Source organism: Equus przewalskii, chromosome 7 (genome assembly GCF_037783145.1).
Source record: "Equus przewalskii isolate Varuska chromosome 7, EquPr2, whole genome shotgun sequence".
Taxonomy (NCBI): domain Eukaryota; kingdom Metazoa; phylum Chordata; class Mammalia; order Perissodactyla; family Equidae; genus Equus; species Equus przewalskii.
Genome location: NC_091837.1, coordinates 5,493,805 through 5,511,613, shown reverse-complemented (window position 1 = coordinate 5,511,613; position 17,809 = coordinate 5,493,805).

Sequence of the window (17,809 nt, the reverse complement as noted above, 5' to 3'; positions counted from 1 at the left end):
TCTAGAATTTTCTAATAGAACATATGCTGAATGATTGCAGCCATCTGAATTTGCTAAGGCTTGTTTCATGCCCCAGGAGATGGTTAATTTTTGTCAATGTTCTTTTTCTGCTTGGAGGGCAGAGACACACTGTAACTCTGGTTGCACATTCTATGTATAAGTCCATTAGGGTCAGTCAGTTAAGTCTTCCAAGCTGCTGTTTCCTTCCTCGATTATTTCAGCAATGCTTATAGTCCATAAAGCTGTTGAATCTGGTATCAATGTAAGTACATCAGCTTTCTTTGGGGTAGGAGTTTCGTAGTATCTCTCTCTACCCATTTACTTTAAGTCAACTGGATGACTTATCTCCTCAGTATCCTGGACATAGGAGCTCTCCTCAAATGACTTTCTTCATACCACATCATCTGTGAAATGTGTACCGGACACTTACACTGAGCAAGAGTTGGGTCTGTGCTCCTTACTTTCCCAACAGTTTGGTGCCTTTTTATGCTGGAATTCCTGGCCTTTTCTCTCCCATCACTGAGGCTGGGGCAGAATTACTGGCACCTCTCGCTGCTTCCAGAGCATGTGCACAGATCTCTGCTTAGATGGTGTTGGTCAGTGATCCTGTGAGGCGCACGAAGAAATGGCCTCAAACAGAGGAGGAATTATTGGCTCACGTAATTGGGAAGCCAGACGTGGGGCATTCAGGGCTGCCTGAACCACGAGGCCCTGGACCTGTCTCTCTAGGATTCTCCCTGCCCTGCCCTCGACCCCACATTGGCTGGCTTCCCTCAGGGAGACAAAATGGCTCTGGCAGAGCAGGGCTTCACCCCTGCACACAACACATCCAAAAAAGGAGGAGATCTTGAGCCTGGTTTCCAGAGGGGTCTGCCCGATATGCTGGTACCACCTGAAAGTGGCCAGCTGCAGCCTCACTCCACAAGGGTGACCCTGAAGGACAGCTCTCTCAGGGACGGAACTGAGAGGTACAATTTGGTCTGCATTGAGAGATGGCAAGAAAAGGGACCTACAGTGACTCATAGGAGGCCCCAGTGGTTTAGCTGAACAGCCAGTGTTATGGGTGGAGTGTTTGTGTCCCCTCAAAATTCATGTGTTGAGGCCCCAGCCATCAATATGATGGTATTTGGAGATATGGCTTTGGGGAGGTAATTAGGTTTAGATGAGGTCATGAGGGGACCCTCATGATGGGATCAGATAAGGAGAGGAAAAGATCTCTCGATATCGTTCTTGCTCTCTCTCTCTCTCCTTGGCTGCACCAAGGCAAGGCCATGTGCACACACAGTGAGAAGGAGCCCATCTGCAAGCCCGGAAGCAGGTCCTCACCAGGAACTGAACCTGCCGGCATCTTGATCTCGGGCTTCCCAGCCTCTAGAACTGTGAGAAACAAACGTCTGCTGTTTAAGCCACCCAGTCTGTGGTATTTGTTACAGAAGCCCAAGGCAGGTAGGGACTCGGAAGGATCAAGGATCAATATTCGAAAATTAATGACAGGGAAGGGTGGGAAGAGGTATGGGGATAGGCCTCTCAGGATGGACGCTGTGTGAAGATATTCGCATCCCACCTCACCAAGTGGCATATGAACACTCTCAGCAGGGGAGGCCTCAAGAATCAGGTGGACAAATGTCATTCCACCTTGTTCCCAGCCATCCCAGGCCCATGAACAAAGGGGCCCTGCTGGCCAGCACCGAGGCTGAGCATTAGATCATCAACATGGTCTCCCACTTGTCAAGGCTGACCTGGCTACTGCTGCCACCTAGTGGTGCATCTGCCAAGAGCGGAGACCAGACCAGCATGGAGGCCCGGTGTAGCACCATTCCCAGGGGTACCAGCCAGCCACCTAGTGGCAGGTTGCTGTTATCGCACCTCTTCCATTATGGAAGAGGTACAAATTCTGGACATGGATTTGCCCTCCCTGCCTGTAATGCTTCTTCCAGCACCACCCTCCCTGGACTCTTGGGATGCCTCGACCACCGCCATGGCATGCCCCACAGCACTGCATCTAATCAAGGAACTTATCCCACAGCAAAGGAAGTGCAGCATGGAATTAACTGTTCTGAACACAAATCCTATCACCCAGAAGCAGCTGGCCTAATTAAAAGTGCAGTGGCCTACTGAAGACTCAGTTATGACACAAGTGAGAGACCACACCCTGAAATATGGGCTTCTATCATATAGGATGCAATTTATAATTTGAATCAAAGACCATCATAAGGTACAGTCTCCCCAGAGCCAGAATACATGAGTCTGGGAATCAAGGGATAGGAGTAAGAGTGGCTTCTCTCACAATTAATCCTAATAATTCGCTTGAAGAACGTTTGTTTCTGTCCTAGCGACTCTGAGCTCTGCTGCTTTGGAGATCTTAGTTCCCAAGAAGGTAACGCTTCCACTAGGGGGCGCCACAATGGTTCCACTGAGTTGAAACCAATGAGCAGAAAAAGGGCCACTCTCCTGGTTGAACTGATGGATCTGGATTACGAAGGAGAAATTGGGCAGCTGGGACACAGTGGAGGCAGGAGGACTTTGTCTAGAACCCAGAGCACTCAGTATCTTAGTACCTCTTAGTCCTCAGAGCATTCAAGAATGGAGGTTTAGATCCCCACACACACACCAGGTAAAGATCCATGACCAGCTGAAGTTCCAGCTGAGGACAAGAGAAACATCAAATGGGTGAAGAAGTCATAGATATCAACCGTGACTTCATGACTAGGGTCACTAGATTTAGCAAATAAAAACACAGATGCTCGGGTAAATCTGAATTTTGGATAAACAACAAATAATCTTTTCAGTGTAAGTATGTCCCATGAAATATTTGGGACATACTTATACTAAAAAATTATTCATCGTTTGGACATCCTGTTTTATCTGGCAACCCTATTCATGACCAATGAGAAAAGGGGAACTGTAGGAACTGCACCCTTTTTCTTGGCTTGTTATGTGTATGTATGAATTTGTATTCATTAAGTCTGTTCTCTTTTCTTGTTCTCATCATTACTGTATAAACAAGTTGATGGAAGTTAGCAGAATATTCGGTAGAACTGTGACCAAATTTGAGGAGAAATTAATGTAGTTAGCTGTGGACACAATGACTCTGGGGAGAGTGGACTCCTCCTTTGGGGAAGTGGGTGAGGTCTTTCCATAAAAGGTAGCTGTGTCTTATTACATGCTTTTTCTCTCTTGTTTTTTGGGTGAGGAAGACTGGCTCTAAGCTAACATCCGTGCCAGTCCTCCTCTGTTTTGTGTGTGGGATGCCATCACAGCATGGATTGACGAGCAGTGTGTAGGTCTGCACCCAGGATCCGAACCTGCAAACCCTGGGCCGCCAAAGCAGGGTGTGCAAACTTAACCACTATGGCACCCAGCCAGCCCCATTACATGCTGTTTTTTGCCCAGCTGGCGCAATGTTGGGCTTTACCAATAGAGGATGCTGGAGGGATGCTGCAAGGCCATAGCTGGAAGAAGGCACATCACTGGTTTTCTGGCTTTCCTTCCTTTTCATTGAGCACAGGAGCCAGTGACTGGCCTGTGGCTGGCAGAGTCTCACCTCAGCAGCCCTGACTGACCAGTTCCATCTTAGTACTCAGGCACCACTCTGTCCACGTGGCAGCCACTTCCACTACAGGTCCAGCCTCACCCCAAGGCAAAAGACCAGCTCCAGTTTCCTACACCTTCTAGCCAGGGTGGGCCAGTCCTCTGCACCAGCCCTGGCCCACACCCTCTGACAAGGGGCCAGCTGATCGGCCAGCGAGATTCAGGCTCCTGTTGCCTGAGGCCAGCTTATGGTACACAGCCTCCCTTCTCAGACCACATCTTTTCCTTTCTGAACCACTCATTTGCTCCTTCAAGTATTTACTGATCACTTATACAAGCCAGGCAGTGTTCTAACAAACATTTATGTACACGTCTTTGTATACACATATGTTTCTTTTCTCTTGGGTATACGCCAGGGGTGGAATGACTGGATCACATGGTCGTTGGAGTTAGAAGCTTAACTTCTTCAGCAACTGTCAAACTGTTTTCCGAAGTAGATGTACAATTCTACTCTTCCATGAACAGTGTAGACACAGAAGTGAACATAACAAAGTAGTTGCCTTGCATTTAAGAGAGGGAGACAGACCAGAGACAAATAAACTTACCACATATAGATCAGAACAGGTCACCTTAAGCTGCGAGAAGAAGTATGAATTTGGGGCTGGCCTGGTGGCGCAGTGGTTAAGTTTGCACGTTCCACTTTGGCAGCCTGGGGTTCGCCAGTTTGGATCCCAGGTGCAGACGTGGCACCGCTTGGCAAGCCATGCTGTGGTAGGCGTCCCACATATAATGTAGAGGAAGATGGGCACAGATGTTAGCTCAGGGCCAGTCTTCCTCAGCAAAAAGAGGAGGGTTGGCAGCAGATGTTAGCATAGGGTTAATCTTCCTCAAAAAAAAAAAAGTGTGAATTTGTTTCCAAGTTTTAAATTTTACATGAATGGATTTATGTTATACATACCATTTAGCTACATTTTTTTCACTCAACATTATATTCTTGAGATATGGCCATGATAATATATATAGATCCAGTTCATTCATCTTAATTGCTGAATAGTCCATCATATAAATGTATCACTACATGTATATATATATAAATATGTGTATGTGTATATATATATATGTTATGTATTAGGCATTTAGGTTGTTTGCACCTTTTTGCTACTGGAAATAAGGCAGCAATTAGCAAATAATGCTATTCCAAAGAATATCCAGAGAAGGAATTGCTGAGTCAGAAGGAAAGCACGCGTTCCGCTTTCCTGCTCCCTCTTGTGGCTGCACTAATCAACACCCCCACTGGCAGGGTGGAGGTCCTACTTCCCCGAGTCTGTGCAACACTTGATAGAGTCAAGCTTTTCCATTTTCACCCCACTATGCTCTTACTACAGCCCCCCTTAAAGCTGTCAAATGACGCAGGCAAAACCCCGTGTGTGCCCGGTGCCAGGTAAGCCCTCCACTGCAGCGACGTGTGGAGTCTCCCTCCTCAGATGGGCGCAGGAGAGGGACTCTTCACTCTTGTTTTCTCTGCACCTAATACAGTGCTTCACACACAGTAGGGTTCTTTTCCTGTTCTGCCACTAATTCAATAAACTCCCTGACCTCAGTTTCCCAGCTGGTGTCACTAGGCGGTCACTATGCCCAGAGATGTGCTGGTGAGTGTTCAAGAACCAACTTGGAGGGCTCCAGCAGTGGGCAGGGAGCCCTAATTTGCAGCATTTGCTCATTTGATTTCCATGGTCTGAACACTCCCACCATGGCTGATTTCAAGCTTCTAAGCGGCATCACTGAACACAGAGCTGGGAAGAGATGTGTTCAACCACCAGTTCTCATGAGCTGGTGCCAGCAGGCTGCAGCACACCACTGCCTAACTTTGCAGCTGCCCTGTTCCTTAATTCTCTGCTCTGGGTAGACAATAGTCGCCTCCTTGTGCTTTTGTACGAACAGACAGTGCCACCTGGTGGCAAAGCCCAGCAAATTCCAGCCCCCATAGAGAAGGGCCTAGAATGAGGGGAAAGGGGTAGGAAACTCCCACCCCCACTCCCCAGCTCCAGGGGTTTCTCTCCTCTCTCTTGTCCAGCCCCAGGACCCATCACCTCCAGGAAAGACTCAATGCCAGGGCAGCACCCATACGGAGACAGCTGCAGGTCTCCCTCCAGGTTGGGGCTAGGATGGGGTGGCTTGGCTCCTGGGGTTGGAGTAAGAAGCGACCTTGTAGGCCAGTAAATTCCCACATCCTGCCAGAAGGTCACCCCTGCAGACCACCAGCGCCCCCCCCCAATCAAGAATTACCAGAAGCGTGCCCCAGCATGAAGCAGTCAGCAGAGCATCCCCCGAACAAGAATCACAGCTGGCACACCTGGAAGCATTGTTCACGAGCAGTCTTTCCTCCTGGGACCTGGGATCTGGCCCCACACCCCAGGCTTCTCTTTGGTCCACGACTTCCCTCTGATTTTGTGTGTAACCCTTACCCCCCACATCTCAGCGCCCTAAATCCCTATCTACACTATAATAGGTGGGAAATGAGGGTCGCCCTGTAACAGCAAAATCTCTAACTTAGCCATTGGCCACTCAGACTGCTGACCACCAAAGGTTGGGCCTCCTCTTCCTTAGTGTATTCTTCTAGAAAGCCTCTGTTTAGCCCGGGGATCCATTTTCCAGATTGGGGTTGGGGGGAGGGCAACAGGAGAAAAGATTATTCATTCAAATATATGTCCCCTGGCTGCCACTTCTACAGACCAGCTCCTGCTGCATCCTCAGGCAACCATCTCCCCACCCCGGGAGCTGCTCCTGCAGACCTGCCCAGCCCACCCATGACCGAGCAATGGTGGGCCACTTCTAGGGACCAGCTCTGGCCCACGCCCTGTGACAAGTCTCCTTGCCCTGGCAGGCTGCATACCCTGCAAAGCCATGCCCTCCTCAACAAGGTCTGAATCTCAGCCTTGAGTGGAGTCCCTCTCCTAAGCCCTTAGTTCCTCTGTGGTCCACTCTCCGTGAGCCTAGATGTGGAAGGTGGTACACGAGTGCCTCTCAGAGCCATCTTTTATCCTTTTCACAAGTTAACAACTCTTGACAGTAAAGGTTTCTGTTCAAATTACTGGCATGGTTTGTCCCCTGACTCGACCCTGATTGACAAAACAGCACGGCATCAAAAGAGCCTGCAAACACGGGTCATCTCCAACCTGGTGCAATAATTGACCTAAAAGCCAAAACCAAGGTGAAAATACCTTCTTCCAGAGGGAAGTAGGAGATGGGAAATGGGAGGGACCGTGGGGAATCAGTTCAGGCTCTGTAGTTACAGCTCTCTCACCTGTGGCCCTGTGTAGTCAGATAAACCTAAAGGGACCTGAAGGTGGGGGAGATCATTAATTCAAACATAAACCCCTGGTGCAGGTGGAAATCAATTACCATTCGCTGGAGGGGGAAATCTACTTCTCCACAGTAGATCAGGCTGATGGATTTGGGGTCATCTTTATCAGTCTTCTTGAGAAAACTGCCTTCCTTGGGACAGAGTCCATTCCACTATTCTGCATCTGGCTTTCTGAGAACTTCCGGGCTCCCCCTCCCCTCATTCCAGGTCCTCTGGTTCTGATGGAAGGAGCCTCCAGGCACTGGGTCTGCAAAATGCAAACAGCCAGCTGCCCCAGGGAGCAGCGGAAGGCAAGTGTGGGGACCACACAACCCGACTGCTGGTCAGCCCAGTCCGGGCTGGGGTTACACCACATGGAGAGATCAGCAGTGGGAACCTAGGCAGCTTCCTTTGTGATGGGCATTGGGGGAGGGGCAAAGAATGGACACAGATGTCCTTGTCACTCCAACAAGCACTGTGGGCTGCAGGGTCTACTAAGATTTGTGAGCTGTAATCCCAGGACAGCTGCGTTAGAGAAGCCTGTCCAGGAAGGTATAAAAGAAATTAAGAGTTTCTGATGGACTCAGTGCTGTGGCAGCTGGGGACCAAATACATCAGGCCTAGCTCAAGTGAAGAGCGATGGGCTGGGCACGTGTCCAAGAGCACATACAGGCTGCCTTGTGTGTCAAAAGGGAGGGAACCAATTTTCCTTTACCCTTCCCTCTGCAGAGGCTTCATATGGTGAGAGAGGGCTGGACACTCAACTCTCTGTCTCTTCAGACATTTCCCTGTTTCCAAGTTTCATGGATGGAGGACATGATCGTGTCCTCTCTCCACAGCCCTAATGATGTCTGAGAGTGCAGAACTTCTGACTTCAGGGATGGCCTCACACAGGATGGCCCCCAATGTCATGTTTTTCAAAAATGACCATCCCTCTGTCATTTTTAGGGCTTTTCATGTGGGAAATCTCACGGAAGGAGAGAAGGTAGTGGAGGTTTGGCATGTAATAATTAAAATCAGCCTTCCAGGACAAGCTGCATCCAAGGAGGTTGGATTTTGTTTTCTCTAAGTGATGCTTCACAGGTAAGATAAGGACCTGGAGTCCCTGTGCTGGTGGTCCAATAAGCTACACGGAGCAGAGGATGCAGCTCAGGAGGGCGAGATCACAGCCTCTGACTGGCCAAAAGGACAGTAGGTTTTTCAACCTTTGGGTCACACATTCAGGCAATTTGTCCTGACAGCCAGCAGAGGGCTGGGTGGTGGGACGTCTGCCATTAGATCAGTACCGATGGCCATCCTCTCTGCTGGAAGGAAGCTGGTGAGAATATTTGGCTCTAAATCATTAAGCTGATCCCCTAGTGCTCAGTGGAATGGGGAAAAAGGACCTGGGCTAGTAGGAACCCCAACAAAGGAGGGAGACGGATGCTTTGTGTCCTTTGAAGGTCGAGTTGTAAAACAATAAGCCCTAAACCAGCCTCTCTTCTTGTGCTTTTCACCTCCCGCCAGCAAACTGGGAGGAGGACTATATACAATGCCCCCTGATATCCTTCATAATTACCACTCAAATCTGCCAAGTTAGCTGCATAAGTCCAAAACCACGAGGGCAACTCTGGACACTGACCTGGGAGGAATTCTGAGCTAGAGACCTGGGGAAGCACATGTCTTGAATATCCTCACGATGAGCCCAAACCTGACCCACCCCAGGGGCAAAGCCAGCCAGCATCTGTGGACGTGCATACAGATTGATTACTCTGGCCCCTCAGCCAAACAGCTCCAGATCAGCTTCCTTGTAGAGGATGATCATACTCACTGGGTCGAACAGCACTTCGTCACAAATGAAATATGGTCAAACTACCACCACACCAGGCTTCTGATAGCTCATCAGTGGAGGGTGCCAGAGACCACCAAATCGAGGCCAGGCTCCAGGTGGTCTACACACAACTTGCCCACCAGATAGTGTGTCTGCTGGAAGAGGGCTGGCACTTACAACTCAATTGTTTCCCATGTTGCCCTGTCCTTGATGGGGTGTAGAGGATGAATCCAATCCTAAAAGAGGACTGCCTTAGGGGCTACCTAGCTTATGAGTGTTCCTTACCCCAAAAGGGCTCAGAAAATTTAAATTCAAGGGGACAAGAGTTTTAGTCTATGAACTAATCTGTGGCCAGCAATAATAATAATAATAATAATAATAATAATAAAGAAGAAGGGAGGTTTGAGTCACTGGGGCTCCTATCCTCAAGTTTCCTGCAGTGGGACTTAGCGTAAGCATCCAGCTGGGCATCCTCATCTAGAGTTTCGAAAACCAGCTGGGGAAGGGAAGAGTGCCACTTCCAGAATGGCAATGTGAAGAGCTCTACGGACCTGCTCCCCAGCAAAACTGGTGAAAAGTTTACATATATATTAAAAATATTTTTAAATAATATATATAGTCTCTGTATATAAATATTTACATCTTTATATATGTATTCAGAATTTTTTCTACGTATATTTAAAGTCTCTGGAAACAGACCTAAGGACATGCAGTAAATGAAGTATTTATTCAAGAAAATCTACTAAAACTTGGCAAGAGCAGTGAGAGTCTGTAGCATTTCAACCATGACCTGTTCCCTTCCTCCCCCATCCAAGCCCAGCATGACAGAAACCCCAATCCAAGTAGTGCGGCTAAGAACACAGGGCACCCTCTCCACCAAGCTCCAAGGCAAGGGTGAGGGCATCTTCCTGAGAGGGGCAGTCCATCAGCATTTTTCATTCCACCCACTCCTAGATACCTGTTACAGAGGCTAAATTCCAGGCGAGTGTGGCAGGCAATGAGACCTCTCTCCTGCTCAGCCTTCACTTGTGACACAGACGCTCTACTTTGGGGGCACCACACTGAAAACACTGGGACACCCATCAATCTTGCCCAGGCTCATTTGTAAAGTGGAGATTCCATGCTGGGAGAAGCAAGGCTGATCTGATATTTGGATCCAGCGGGACTGGCAGGGTCAGAGGCTGAAGGCACAAGCACGGAAATCACTGACTGGCCAGACTCCAGGTGGGTGTGCCTCAACACTCAGTGTTCACCACAAGGTTCCGGGAGGCCACCAACGCTTCGATTTCATGGTGTTGCATCCTTACTTTTCTTTTTAATCAACAGCCATTATTTTTTTAAAACAGTTTTAGGTTGACAGATAAGTTGAACAGATAGTACAGAGTTTCACGTACAGCACTGTTCTCCCTCACACAATGTCCCCCATTATCAGTATCTTGCACTAGTGTGGTACATTCTTTACAATTAAAAAGCCAAGGTTAATACATTATTATTAACCAAGGCCCATAGTCTACATTAGAGCTCATTCTTTGTGTCATACAGTTCTATGGGTTTTGGCAACTGCATAATGTCATAAGGCTGCTATAAACACTCGCCTGCAGGTTTTTGTGTGACGTCAGTTTTCATCTCATTTGGGTCAATACCTAGGACTGTGATTGCTGGATCAAATGGAAGAGTATGTTTAGTTTTGTAAGAAACTGCCAAACTGTCTTTCAAAGTGCCTGTACCGTCTTGCATTCCCATCACTAATGAATGAGAGTCCCATCGATCCACAACCTTGCCAGTATTTGGTGTTATCGGGTTTTGGATTTTAGCCATCCTAATAGGTGTGTAGTGGTATCTTAGTGTTGTTGTAATTTGCAATTCCCTAATGACAAATCATTTTGAGCATCTTTCATAGGTTTATTTACCATCTGTATATCTTTTTATGGTGAGGTGCCTGTTTAGATCATTGGCTCATTTTTTTAAATTGGGTTGTTTGCTTTCTTATTGTTGAGTTGTAAGAGTTCTTCATGCATTTTGGAGAACAGTCCTTCAAAAGATACATTGCAAAGATTTTCTCCCAGCCTGTGGCTTGTCTTTAATTAGCTTGACGGTGTCTTTCACAGAGTGGAAGTTTTTAATTTTAATGAAGTCCAACTTATCCATTTTTCTTTCATGGATTGTGCTTTTGGTGTTGTATCTAAAACGTCATCACCAATCTCAAAGTCACCTAGATTTCATCCTATGTTATCTTCTTGAAGTTTTATCATTTTACACCTTACATTTAGGTCTATGATCCATTTTGTGAAAGGTATAAGATCTCCGTGTTGATTTTTTTTTTCACATGTAGATATCCAGTTGCCCCAGTACCATTTGTTGAAAAGACTATCACTATACTTTCTCCATTAAATTGCTTTTGCTCCTTTGTCAAAGATCAGTTGACTGTATCTATGTAGATCTATTTCTTATTCTGTTCCACTGGTCTAATTGTCTGAGTTTTCACCAGTTCCACAGTTTTGGTAGCTGTAGCTTTATAGCAAGTCTTGAAGCTGGTAGTGTTGATCCTCTAGGGATTTTTCTGATCTTCATCATGAGAACCTGCTCAGGCTCCTGGAGGTAAAACTCACAAAAGTGTGGGGACTCCCCTCAAGTCTGAGCCCCCCAGGAGTTTTAAATTCTCAAGCCATTCCACTTTCAGCTTCCAGCAATGGGTCAACTACCATTTAAGTGTTCCTAGCAGTTGCTGGCTCTAGCAGCATCTGTTCCCTTTAAGCTGTGACTCCGGGCATTAGCCTGTCTCTCTAGTTTTTAGGGTGGCAATTTGCCCTTCAATTCTCTGGTTTATCTAGGAAGAGTCGATTTTCAGTTTGTTCAGCTTCTTTTCTTGTTGTGAGAATGAGGTCATGACTTCCAAGCCCTTTACATGTTGGAGTAGAAAACTAAAGTTACCTTTTTTTAAAAAAAATTACATAGATATGATGTTAATTTTGTGTCCACTTGGCTGCACCAAGGGGTTCTCAGATTAAACATCATTTCTGAGTATGTCTGTGGAGGTATTTTGGGTGAAATTAGTATCTGAATCAGTGGACTCAGTGGAATACTTTGCCTCCCTCCATGTGGGTGGACAGCGTCCAATTCTTGGAGGGCCTGAAGAGAAGAAAAAATGGAAAAGTGTATTCCTTTTCCTTCCTGCCTACTCGCTGGAGCTGTGACATTGCTCTTCTCCTGCCCTTGGACTGGTGTTTATTCCATTGGCTCCACTTGTTCTAAGGCCTTTGGACTCAGACTAGCATTATGCCACTGGCTTGCCTGGTCTCCAGCTTGCAGATGGCCAATCATGGGGCTTCTTAGTTTTCATAATTGCATGAGTCACTTCTTCATAATAAATCTCCATTGGTCCTGTTTCTCTGAAGAACACTGACTAACGCAACATAATAAAATTCACTAATTCTGAATGTACAAACTAATGATTTTAGATTTACAGAGTTGTCCATCACCAGAGTCCAGTTTTAGAACATTTTCTTTGCCTCCCCAAATTCCCTCAAGCCCCTTTGCAGTCAATCCTCAGTTCTTGGTCACCATGACTGGACCTGAGCAGAAGAAAAATTTGGAAAACAGACACCATTAAGCTTAAATTTTGATTAGATTGGGACTTTATATAATGGATCATTTTCTCACTTTAATGACAGCTCAAGGAAATAGTGCATTCCGGGGACTTGAGGGAAACTTAAGATAGTGTCTGTTCTATTGCTCTCCTTGAGTTGGTTCGCTTACGCTGGTCACAGGTGCTTGCTGTAACAGCTGTCTGATGAGCTGAGAAACATCTGCCATAGGAAACAGAGATGGAGGATGGATTTGCAGACAACGTATGTGGAGTTCAGGATTATCCTGTCTGCAGTCTTCCAGATGTTTGGTTGGTAACATTAAAGAGACCTTCCTCCAATGCCTGAAATGCCCTTCATAGTGTCCTTCACATTACAAGTCACATGAAGGTGAGCACAAGATTTTTACTCTGAGTCTTTGATTTTTTCGCTTTACAGGGATTAGCATACATGTTCCTGAAAATTAAAAAATCTGGAGATAGAGGTAAGCATCTGAATTAGTTTTCTATTGCTGCATATTAATGGATTACAAAAACAGTGGTTTAAAACAACACACGTTTGTTATCTCACATTTCTGTAGGTAAGAAGTCTGCAGCAACAAAGCTGGGTTCTCTGCTCAGCGTCTCACAAGCTTGAAATCAGTTGTCAGCTGGCTGCGTTTTCACCAAATGCTCAGGCTCCTCTTCCAAGCTCACCAGTTATTTGGCAGAATTCATCTACCTGTGGTTGTAGGACTGAGGTTCCTATTTCTTCTGCTGGCTGTCAGCCAGGGGCCACTCTCTGCTTCTAGAGGCAGCTTTTATTTTTTCTTATGAGGCCTTCTCCATCATCAAACCAGTAACAGTGCATGGAGTCCGTCTCATGCTTGACTGTCTCTGATTTTGTCTTCTCCTCTTGGCCAGAGGAAGCTCTGGTCTTTAAGGAGTCGTGTGATTAGATCTGGCCCACCCACATGACATACCCATCTTAAAGTCAGTGATGCCCTAGAACAACACAATCAGAGGACGGTGACTCATCACATCAGCAAGGTCCAGGGATTTGGGTAAGACATATTTGGAGATCATTTTAGAAATTCTGCTTACCACAGGCCAGCCTCTAGTTCCCAGGGATACGTGCCCCTTCCAACTGCAAAATACATTCACCTCCCTTTTAAGGTTCCCAAAGTTTCATCCCATGACAGCCTCAGTTCAGAGTACAAAATATCACGTCAGTCTCATCAGCTCAGAAGTCCAAAATCTCACCTAAATCATCTGCATCAAGTGTGTATGAGGCTCCTGAGTGTGTCCATTAAGCACAGCTCCTGGGCACAATTCACTTCCATCTGTAGACCTGTGAAACTAAAGAAACAACTTATCTGAGTCCAATGTGCAGTGGTTGGACAGAAATAGGATAACAATTATTCAGATTCCAGTTCCAAAAGGTGGAAAATGGAAGGTCTAAAGAAGTCACTGATCCAAAATAATTTGGAAATCCAGCTGGGCAAACTGCACCAGGAATTCCTCGATTAGGTTTCAAGGCCTAGGAATAATCCACTGTGACACGTGGCTTTGCCTCTGGGCTCTGTGCCCCCCAATTTTTTGTATCTTCATTATTATTTTTTTCTTTCTTCTCACATTCCTCTGGCTCTACCTCTTCCTCCTCGTGGCAGCATCCTGCCCTTAATCCTGCCCGCCTGAATAGGTCTGATATGGACCATGTCATGTTTCTGACTCTCTTCCATTAGGGAGAGCTCTCATGCTCCTCTAGGATCCTCTTTATTGACATGATATCTATCAGTCATGATTTCTTTCAGCTCACCAGGTGACTTAAGAGAAACCCTAGAACTGTGGAGCTCAAGAAACGATCTCTGTTACCCCTTTCTCCAAGAGGAGAACAGAGTAACAGAGGTCTTCAAAAAGAAATGACCCATATGAGGGCTGAGATCCAGTGATTAGAGCAGAGAAAACCCAAGGACAATGGAAGTCCTAGAAGCCCAGACTGCAGAAACAGGGTCCTCGTTTTGTCCCACATCAAACAGGAACCCTTCTTGGAAAGGGGAACATTTTCCATGGAAAGGCCACCGTGGACAAAGGACTTGCTTTCCTCCAGTAGAGTCAATCTTGTTGTCACAAGGGCTTTTGAGATCTCTGTGCTAGGCTGTGTGTTTAATGCTGGGCTTTTTCCTCCCATGAAAATCTCCTGGAAGTTTTGTCTGAAATGCAGTTTCTTGGGCCTTATCTCCAGAGCTTTTTAACAGGTCCCACATTGACTCTGGTGGAGGTGTTCTTTAGCTCTGCAGCTCGTGCCCAGGGACTGGAGCACTGTCTGCTGCATGATAGCGCATCCAAAACTCTTGTGGTCAATGCTGCCTTCTCTATTTTACATTATACTTTCTTCTCTATTATAGATTATCTGTTACATACTCTTCTCTGTTTTACTTGAGAAGAGTCTGCTTGCAGAGGGTAATGGAATCAGGCACTAAAGCACACTTGGTACCTGGCGGTGCGGTATTGAATCTCAGACTGCCTTTTAGGGCAAGAACACTGACGCCAAATAGCCTTTGGTTGAGAAGACAGTTGGGAAAGAGAACATTGGTAAACGTCAAGTACTCCAGGGGAGCATTTTTGTCCACTTGACAGGTGTTTACTGACCGTTTTGTCTGGCAGCTCTTGTGGAGGCCCTGGGGAGACGGGGTGAGCGAGGCCGACAGAGTGCCTGCTCTCAGGAAGGAGACCTGCTGTCACAGGAGCCAGATGCTTCACAGAAGATCACAGAAGTGCACTTTATTTGTGAGTATGGTAAGTATTATTCAGTACCTTTGTGTCCTCTGATCCCCATCTATCAGCCAGTGATTAAAAACTGAATATAAATAATAGAAGTACCTAACTGTAGTAAAAGATTTGTCCCAAGAAGGGCCCTTCTGATATATTTTTTTCTTTTTCTCCCCAAAGCCCCCCCGGTACATAGTTGTATGTTCTTAATTGTGGGTCCCTCCAGTTGTGGCATGTGGGACGCCGCCTCAGCGTGGTCCAATGAGCAGTGCCATGTCCGTGCCCAGGATTCAAACTGACGAAACACTGGGCTGCCTGCAGCGGAGCACGTGAACTTAACCACTCAGCCACAGGGCCTTCTGATATTTTTGCTTTAACAATGGAAATACCTATGTTTGATCCAAAGTCTCCAGAAATTTGTTTCTTTATTTTCAAGTTCGTGGAGGGTATGGTAGGTGCTTTGGACACAGAAGCTGCAGCCAAGGCTGTCTTGTGGCTCCGCTGCCATCAAGTGGTGAGGGAGCCTGGGAAAATCTCCTAATCTCTCTGGACCTCAGTTTCCTCATCAGTAAGATAAGGCTGTTATTCAGATTCTCTGAGTGCATGCAGGACTGAGATGTGTGTTAAATGTGCTCTGGGAATGCAGCCGAGACCTGGCCTTGGTCCCTTCTCTGTGTGTCTCCTGTAGGAGCGTGAGCTGAGCCCACACACTGAAAACACACAACTGAGGGAGCAGATGGAAGAAAGAAATTCAGCAGGTTTAATGTATGAGAAAAACCCAAAGAAGGATCAGGTAACGTGGAGCAGAGTTTGCCAAAGGAGGTGAGAATAAGGACAAGGTGAGTCAGAAAGGTCAAGGGAAACTGAGGAACACACACAGCATCATCCAGCTCCTCAGGGTGCAACCTGAGCTGAGCAGAGAGGTCTGTGAGAGTAACTGACTCCACAGTGAACCTGTGCACCTGCCAAAGAAGTCCATAGAATGGATCGGGGTTGGTTTCTACTGCTGAGAAGCACCAATTTCCACAGAAGGAGGATGTGACCATGAGGCTCTGTCCCAGACCCCCAGCCTTAACCTTGGAGCTACCCTCCAACTAGTTGTGGGCTTAGAGGGATAAACGGCATTTGGAGAAGGGTTGGAGATGTCCTTTCTCACCTTAAACAGTTGTGCCCTAAGGTCAGGAAGGGCCAGGGTAAGGGGACCCTTGCATCTGAAGTGGTGATACTAATAATATTCTTCTGCATTTACATTTAAGAAAGGCTTTACAAACAATATCTCAAGTATTTTTTGAGTGCTTAATTTTCCTCATGCCGCGTGAAGAACTTGGAGTTCAGATTACCAACAAGACTTCCCTGAGGAAATCAAAGCAGTGAGAGGAAGAATGCAAACAGCTTCAACAAAACGTGGTGTTGTGGCAGCCCAGAAGATGGAAGGGTAGGCCGAGGACATCTCTTCCTAATGACAGAATGAACCATTGAGAGGATTCCCTGAGGACAGTCCCATCTTCATCAGAGCTCAGCACAGGTGAGTGGCATAGGACATGGAGAGTGCAGGGCAGGCACCTCTAAGGAAGGGGAGATGCTACATCCTGAGAGAGGGCAGAGCATCCCTGATGGGACATTTAGGATAGGAATGTAGTGATATGGTTGGAGATTTGCAATAACTTTCATCTGGTCAGCAAAAGAACATCGCTGAGAGCTTCCTCAGTGCTCGGGTCAGTGCCAGGAGCCATGAGTGCAGAGATGAATAAAATAGTCCACCTTTCACAGAGCGCTCAGCCTAGTAACCAGGAAGTCATGAGAATTGCAGTGGGGTGGGTCATTGGAGGGAGTGGCCAATGCCACATGACATCTAGGGATGAGCTCAATGGTTGTCGACCCCTTCTGGTTTTTCCCAACACATGGATGACCTGTCCTGGCCCAACAACCCTGGACCTCAGCCAGATTTCAGCCTTTCAGGATATAGCCAACACCTGGGCTCTGTGTTGGCTCAAAGCAGGCGCCACCACCAAGGTCTCCAGAGGAAATTGCTGGTATCATAGCTACTATTTCCTGGTCAACCGGAGAAACACAGAGGCAAGTTTAATAAGTCATACAGGTTCATCCTCGCCATCAATGATCAGCGATGATCTGTCTTCTCTCTGATAGGTTACATGCTTTCCAGACATCAAGAGACTCTCTCCACATGAAAAGTAATTTCAATATTGGCCACATTTCTAGAATTTTAGAACTTATTTTATCCTCAATTTTCAGATGAAATACCTAAGATAGGAAGGGAGTAAAGTGACTTTTAAATTTATGGCGAGACTGTAGGGGGCTCTGGGGCTAACATCCTGGCTCTCTGATTCTCACGTGGTTGATGAGCACAATGACATTGTACTCTTAGAAAGAGAATAAATAACGCCCCTCTTTTGCTCCTCTGTTAACCCATCCAATTCTCTAAACTAGAACAAATCTGCTTACTGAGACAACCTGGATTTTAAATTAGTTGAGTTCAATGAGTGTGCTTACTGAGCCCCTGTGGGTAAAGCATTGTCCTAATTGTACTGGGGGATGCTGAGGGAGGGTATACAAATCCTTACTGAAGTGAGCTGAAAGATGACCCTTCTCAGCTTAGCCTGGGTTGTCTGTAGATGAAACATCAATAACAGACAACAGTAAGCTCATCCTGGTGAAAGGAGGAAGATGATGAATGGCAGCTGGCTGAGCATGCTGGGCTTTCTACTTCCCAAAGTTTCAGGTCAAAAGCATCTGAAGAATGTCCTTCAGGAAGTGTCCCAGCCATCATAAT